Raw genomic sequence first — 8,124 nt, forward strand, 5'->3', positions numbered from 1 at the left:
TACAATATATAGTGGTGTAGTATGATTTATGTAGTACGGTGGCCCTTTAAGTCCAGTTTATGAGAATGGGCTACATAAATAAACTTGTCTAGCAGTTCTGTTGATGTGTTTTGTAAATCTGTAGTTCCCTAATGGATATTTTATATTTGTATGGTGAACATTTGCATGGAAATGTACAGATTCTGCCTTCCAAAAAGTCTGTTGTGAATTTCTAAAATCAAATCATTGGAGACGCCAATGTATACTGAAACCATGTGAGGAGTTTAGATTTTTCTAATCCTCTCACAGACTGACTTTTCGGAATGGCATTAATGCAATACTAAGGAAGAACAAATCCCACTGTAACATCCACGGGTTAGTCATTGTTTTCATTTTTCCATATGGGACAAATAACTTCATCTGAACAATATTTTGGGGTTTACAGTCAGCACTGATTATCATGTTGTATGACATTATTTTTTTTATCCATTACAGATCTATACAGCTACATGACAGGCTAGACCAGTAACAGATCCTCCAGATGTTGATCTTTAATTACTGGTGAGAATGGAGCTTTTTTCAAATATTACGTAATTACAATTGGTGTTGACAGTGTGATGTATGCTACTGTCTGTGGTATGTAGATTTCTCCAGAAGTATCTTTGTTGACCTGGCAATGATTATTGGGTATCCAGTTCCATGTCACTTGAAATTAACTGCTTCATGATAAAAGTACCCACATCGTTTGAGGTTGTTTTTGGGTATTTCTACGTACAATTCACTCAGTGTCAAAAGTTAGTTATCAGGTTATACTTTGAACAGGGTATACTTACATGAACAGCATGACTAGATGATAATGTCCCTATCAGCAAGGTGCTAAAGGGTAATCAGATGGGTTATAAAATGTGACACTGACGTTGGCAATAAGTGAATGCCTTTAATATATTCACAACAACACTTTAAATGTTTTGGAGGGACGGTGTCTAAAGCGATATTTGCCATCACTGTCATTTAACATCCAGCCCCAAATAATCTAAACTACCTGTTACATAATTAACATTTACACTTTATCTTCTAAAATATTAGTGGGCCAAAGCCAGAGCACACAAAGTAATGAAATATATAGGTTAAAATTAATGAAATATTTATGCTGACTTAAGGATAACCTGTGATTCTGTTGCCAGGTTACTCGGACTCCACTCAAAGCTGTAGGATGTTTGTCTGTTGTGTGACTGCATGTGGAGACACAGAGCTCTGTGGCAGACAGTGATGATGGGATGAACGCTTACAGGTTCATAAACACATCAACACCAGCACACTGCAAACACACACAGAGCCACTGTGTCTGTGACTGAAATGCATCTTACTAAGAAACTGTGCTTAAATTTTAGCTGACGACATTAGCGTAACAAGTAATATATAGGTGCACTGGTAGACAATGACATAAGTGAATTAAGTATAGAGTGCATCTCTCAAAAAACAAAAAATGTCTACACCCAAACAGTCCTCCATCACCTGTTGCTTAACTCGCAACACAAAGCGTGGTATTGCATCAACCTCTGAAAGTGAATGCAGAACTCACACCTCAGTTACTTTTACTTTCTACACAAGACACAATGGATTTGTTTTTCAGATCAAAAACTGCACATTAATGGTTTTTATTTTGTACTTAACTGTAATCACTGCTTTTTATCTTTATCATCATTATCAGTAGTATGGGGCGTTGACCCTTCATACAAACCTGAGTTCAGAGCAAAGCACAGAGCAGATCAGTATACAGTGTCTTTACTTGCACCTATCATCTGGTCATGGGTTAAATGTCTTAAGATGACAACACAAAGTACAATATACTTCATGTTGATCAAAAGCAATTCACAAACTGTGATAGAGACTGTGGCCAACCATGTGTATGCAAATGACAATCTTACTTAATGACTCTATAAATAAAATAATAAAAGCCTGTCAATGATTACAGATATTGCATAATATAATTAATTTCTGATAATATGAAGAGCAAGCAAGACGAATCACAGAGCCAAGGAAAGTGGATCTAGGACATCAGCCACGCTACTCCCCTAAATCCCTCCAAACACTGGCCCATTTCATTGTTTGCACATTCCAGAAGTGTTTGGGACAAGCGACGCAGACCCAGTTACTCATTAACAGTCTGGGCCAATTAGCAGGGTTACTGGGCTCACCATCATTAGGGTCTCTTAATTGCTGTGGCCTCCAGAGTTAAGTGCAGTTGTGATAATGACAGGGAGCAGCTGCCCCAAAGTTTCCCAGCCTCTGGGGGTGTCAATTACTTGCATGAGGCTCTGCAGCTTCTCCTATAGAGTACCATTATCAACCAAGCACCCTGCTAATTCTCTGTGTAAACGTCCCCTGTTCACATCATAAAAAGGTGGTTTTGTTGGATAATGTCAAAGTGAAAGGATGGTGAAAGTATGCGGCCGAGCTAACAAACAGCGGAGAAGAAAAACAACACAGTGGTGAAGAGGATAAGTGGCACACTCATGGGCTGTGCTTAATTGGCCAGTGATGAGGTTTTAGGAATGCACTGCACTGCTGCTCACATAGAACAAAGTGCTGAACAGAGTTTGATGAAACCTCTCTATCACACAAAAGTACTGCTGGGCAGCTGCCAATATACATAAAAGGTGAATTCTGTTCTGGTGACATCTCGCTGCTTTTGCTGGCAGGCCAATTTGGCAGCATGATTCAACCCACCCAACACAATGAGAAGAATTCCAGTCATGAAGTCATTTCTGTGGCTCGCAGTTCAGCATCAGTCGCACAGCAGGACGTCAGCGTGAGGAGAATGGAAACAGGTACTGTAACTGTAGTGAAAAACTCTCACTTCCGACCACCACAATGGACAGGTTTATGGCTGCATACCTACAAACGGTGAGGTGTCAAGTCTGACAGAAAGAAAGAGGCAGCATTCAAAATGTCTTAGACAGGTTTATTCATTGGTTCATACACTCAGTTGCCAGTTTATTAGGTACACCTAGCTGAAGTGAATGGAGTCCAATAACAGCACTGCAATAAATCCTACATCCTGCATTCGGGATTGTGGATTCTTCTTTAAAGTCATTTTGGAGGCAACAGAAGGCTGCGCTGTTGAAGTGTTTTACGAGGAGGTGTTTCTACTATTTTGTAGTGCTGAGACAATTAATTGATTAGTCAGTCACTAGAAAAATAATCACTACTTAGGTGATTGATTAACAGCTACAGTAATTTTTCAAGCAAAAATTCCAAACGTTCCATGACATCATGTGACTTTTCAAAGAAAGTTTGTCCAGACTCCCACCCAAGCTGAACACATGTCAGTGTGAACGCAGCCTTAGACAAAAAACTAAATATCATCAACTTTGGATTCAGGAAACTGTGATGCAAGTCTTTCACAATTTTCTGACATTTTATCAACCAATCAAGAAAATATTCAGCTGATTAATCAATGCTGAAAAGAATCATTAGATGCAGCCCCTAGATTTATCCACCCCATTTTATTAGTGAGGTAATAAAAGTACATCTCAATTAGTATTTACATGCGATTGTCCCTCCAACCAGGTCAGCAGAGGACAGCTGAGTTCTAAAAACCAATAAGTTTCTCCACCACTGAACTGGATCAGAATATTACCCTGTCTTAAAGGGCTGATAATATTTTATCACTCTGTTGGCACTGGCACATGATGGATTAAATTGAATGTCCAACAAATCACAAATAAACTATAGACCCAAAATCTCAGTGCTGTTATTGTGAATATAAAGCACAGATTGAGTTGGAGGGATTGATGAGATATTCAAAAGGTAAACCAGAGATGAGCTCAGACCTCACTTGGCTCAGACTGTATTTCAGTTTCCACAGGGACATTCTCGCTCTCTGGGGGAAGTTCAAGCCTGTCATATATACACGCTATATGTTAAAGGCCTTTTGGCTCTTGTCACATCTGAGAGATTGGCCCTACAGGCAAAATGAGATAGTGGAGGTATGAGCGGGAAAAACAGGCCCTTCATAACATTGGATTCAATACAAAGTGGTCCAACACGCAGAGAGCCTCAAGGGTTTCATTTACAAAGGATTCTTAATTATACAGTCTGTATAATTATGTTAATATATTTATTAAGAGGCAACACTGTCAAACTGTTTTTCTGTTAATAATCTGAGAGTAACTGCAAACTGTATTACTGGTTAATGTCATTCATCTCTGAATACACATCAGACACATGCTGCCAGCATTAGTGTAACTCCCCGGTGGTCAGGGACAGTAGACCTGAGTGTCATTAGGCCAAGGAACGCACGCACGCGCGCACGCACACGCACACACACACACACACACACACACACACAAACACACCTAACTGATGTAAGCATATTTACTGTCATATATTTATGGGTAGTTTGGGCAGTGAGTGAAACCTGCTCACACAAGTCTGAAACTGTGTGTGCAATTTACTGGCGTGCGGCAAAAAGTGATGATTCATCACTGATGACTCGTTAACCACAGCATAGTTATGGCAGTAGTCATAATGATAGCTCTTATCTTATATTGACAAAATGTTTTTGATGCAAAGAATGTTAATGAACCATTTACCATCATTATATTTGACAGCCAAACCTGGCCACCTGCATCAACTCTTTACCTCTTCCCCCAATCAGCAGAGTGCTTCCCTGAGACGGGTTTATTTTCTCCTTGAACTCTGGGCCAAAATCCACTGGATCGAAATGAACAGGCTCTCTAACATGCTAATACTGAAAGAATGGCTGATGAACATAGCAGACACAATGCATTCAACTGAAAGCTCTGGCTGAGCTTTGATGCGAAGGAACACTCAGATGAACAACTGTGGCTGCAGGGGAATATTCCTGGTATGAATCACACTTGTCAAAGCTCACGGTGGTGGCCACATGCCAGTGTGAACTTTCCACAGTCCGCCTAAGTGATGGAGTCTGCTGTTGACTCTACCCTGTATGACACACACAGTACGCCGACTGGTCGGGACTTACCTGGACACACACACCCACTTAATAAAAAAACGGAGAAGAATGCACCAGCTAGCCTCTCCCTGGACTGAGCAAAGAGAAATCACATTCTGTGCATTCCCCATAATCACACCCATTTGGTCAGATATAACTGCAGTCACTAGGGAGATGAGAACATATCAAACAATAACATATGATGTCAAAAAAGGGTGTTGGTTGATGAGTTTCTGTATCGTCATATATGGCTGCTATAGCTAATGATCATTAGCTGAGGCATACCTGTAATTTTTGTGGGTCACTCCCTTTTCTGTGAAACTTATTCAGGGTACATGATCCTGTACAGTTAGATGCTCTAACATAATCTTACCTACTATAGTATAAAAAGACAATTTCTATAATTATCTATCATCTCCGTCTGAAATCCCCTTATCAATTTGCTGCTAGAGTGGACTGGTTTGTGTCCACTGTGAAGCATGTTTGTAACAAGACAAGGACACAGTGGTACTGGCTCCACTTATCTCCCTGTGCATCATCATCTGGAGATCATGTTACGGCTATTCACACTGAACAGACTCCACACTCTGCTGCTCAGCAATCAGGACAGTTCACCACATCCTCTGCGTGCACCATTAGGCGCTCTTCACAAAAAGTCACACACCAAGCACCACTTTGTTCATTTAGATGGATGCTCTCAAAATACACAGCTGCAATGAAATGTTTCATTAGGAAACTGACGCATGGTGAGAAACGGCTGTTTGGGGACATCCTCTCTCTGTCACACAAGCTGATGTTTCCATAAAATTGGTGTAATGTTTAAGAAATGACAGTCAAAACCATCCTGCAAAGCCTCCGCTCAGCTAAAACCGAAAACCACACTTTTGTGAGGCGGGAGCCAAAAAAAAAATCCCTTTCATCATTCACTTAACAGATTATACTGACTTCCTGCATAACTGTGCACATGTTCATATCACAGAGCAACACTGCCTGTTATAGGCCCTGAACTGCCTAGAAAACACAGTGAAAAATTTAGCAAAACTCAGAAACGAAGACTAAAATGTTCTTTTGCTTCAACCTCAGTGCAATTGTAAAAACAAACATTTTTCCGAGTTAGAAGGTAACAAGCTGGCCATTTCCCTGTTTTCTCAAAAAGCCACTGCTTTGCTCCAAAATTACAGTGGTGTGTTTTTGGTTCCTGGATGGCTTTATCCTGTCTGAGCAATAAGCAACAACACAGTGTTTTTTCTCTCTCTCTTTCTCTCTCTCTCTCCCTCACAAAAAAAAGCAAAACCATCGGGAAACCAACACAATTTAAAGTGAGAGAAGAGTAGGTAGAGTATGAAAGGCAGTCGGGCACAATAACAATGGAGAAGTTACACAAACAGCAGGCAGTGGGGGTTTGGGAACATGAGGTTTCACTGGGAGTGTTTTGGATTACACATGAGACACCTCCAGTAGTTACCCACCTGCTGAGCTCACAAACCAGGTCTGTTTATTTCTTAACACTTGATTAAGTGTACTGGAAGAACAGCCATGTCTAGACATTTTAAAAAGGAACCATAGAGTAAGAGTTACAGCACTTGAGAGCTGGCTTGAACTTGAACTAAAGTGGGCCTGCTAAATAAGAGTCATTACCCTCAACAGGCCAAGTGGAGGAGAGGAAAGATAACTGGATAATGTGACATAAATACTGGCTTAAAGTTTCCTGAGGCTGCACCTGGTCCAGGCCCTCCACAAATCACTCTGACTGCTTAATGTGCAAAACTAACCGTCCCTGCTCTCCTGAACACAGATGCATTTACAGAGAGGAGGGTCTACAGTAGGTGCTGGGGAAACCTGCACTCTGTGTGGGCTTTAGTTTTTCTAGTCAATTAGACTGACTTTCAATTGCAGCTTAAATCATGCATCATTGGCCAAAACAGTCCATACAGTATTTGGACACATGAACCGCGCAAATACTCGTCATCAATCATAATTTAGCAAAGCTTCATATACATAATAAATCACACTAGCTGCCAGAAAAACAACATAAAACAGAAGTTACAAAAACTATGACGTTGAGACACTTTTAACAACTGTGTGCTCACTTACCAAGGTGAGTGTAGTGTGATTTCAGGCGCCTTCTCCACCTGTTAAATCTTTATGCGGTCCTCGACAAAACCCTGAACACACACCAAGGAAACAACAGGTCCCAGTTCACCTCAGCCTGAATCAAGACCGCCTCCAAAATGCGGACAAAACGAACCACAGAGCAGCTTTAGGATATTTCCCCGTAAATACAGGAGCACTGCTGCTGTGATGAAGCGCTAGTAGTCCCTTGTCTCTGTTGCTTCAGATGTTAAGGTGGCACGCACGAACGCCACCTGTGGCTGCGCGCGCAGTGTATCACTGGGGTGAGTTCGCTATGCCATGTGCTGTTGCCAAAATAAAGGTTTAGACTCAGACACCAAACCGGGGCGTGTCGCATCAGAGGGGAGGGGAAGAGGTTGCCGCGGTGATAATTGAGCCATTTATCCAAAATCACACTATGGCTGCGTTTTGTGTCCGCGCGCCACCTGCTGATGAGGCGGAGCAGAGCAGGACGTGCGCATCTAGTTATTGGCCTTCACTGGCTACACAGGTGTAAATGGTTACGCTGATCAGATGGTTGGACTTGATAACTGGTTCATGTCAAATAAAGATACAGTTTTATGCAAAGGTTGGGGCAAATCATACACATTGTTGATTTTGTTGATTTTTAAAGGGAAAAGAAGTAAAATCAGTGCCTGCCTTAAAAATAAACCTTTTGTCGAATATCAATGCACTTATCTTTTACTTCATGATCAAAAGATACTCTGTAATTGTGCCATATACAAAAGTGTTGGTCCTTTTACTTCTACACTCAGAACTTCATTAACCCTTTAGGCCTTAACTGACTCGTTAGGACTTGTAAGGCAAGCCAAGAATTGCCGTTGGTAATTTTCCACTGATCACATTTCCAGAGTTTGATAAATTCTCTGACTCTTCAAAACTTGTGGTAACACTCAACAACCATGGTCTCCTCTGAGCAACTGACTGTGGGTCAGAAAATTAAACAGACTGATTCCTACAAATGGAGGGTTTCAAATAGATATCAAAGCACTTCTTGAATTTTTTATTGTTCAAAATGTCATTAAGAAATG

The 8,124-nt window shown here is 41.0% G+C and overlaps 1 protein-coding gene across 1 annotated transcript in view; it reads right to left on the reverse strand.

Moving 5' to 3' along the window:
- The window catches only part of LOC111228592 (PDZ and LIM domain protein 2-like), a 35,473-nt gene extending 28,084 nt beyond the window's left edge, over positions 1–7,389 (reverse strand). Inside the window, exon 1 of the mRNA XM_022754575.1 lies at positions 7,055–7,389. The gene's annotated coding sequence lies outside the window, so the exon portion shown is untranslated. The remainder of the gene's footprint in view (positions 1–7,054) is intronic.
- Positions 7,390–8,124: the final 735 nt, after the last annotated feature.

Source organism: Seriola dumerili, unplaced genomic scaffold (genome assembly GCF_002260705.1).
Source record: "Seriola dumerili isolate Sdu_G_001 unplaced genomic scaffold, Sdu_1.0 BDQW01000017.1, whole genome shotgun sequence".
In the NCBI taxonomy this organism is placed as follows: domain Eukaryota; kingdom Metazoa; phylum Chordata; class Actinopteri; order Carangiformes; family Carangidae; genus Seriola; species Seriola dumerili.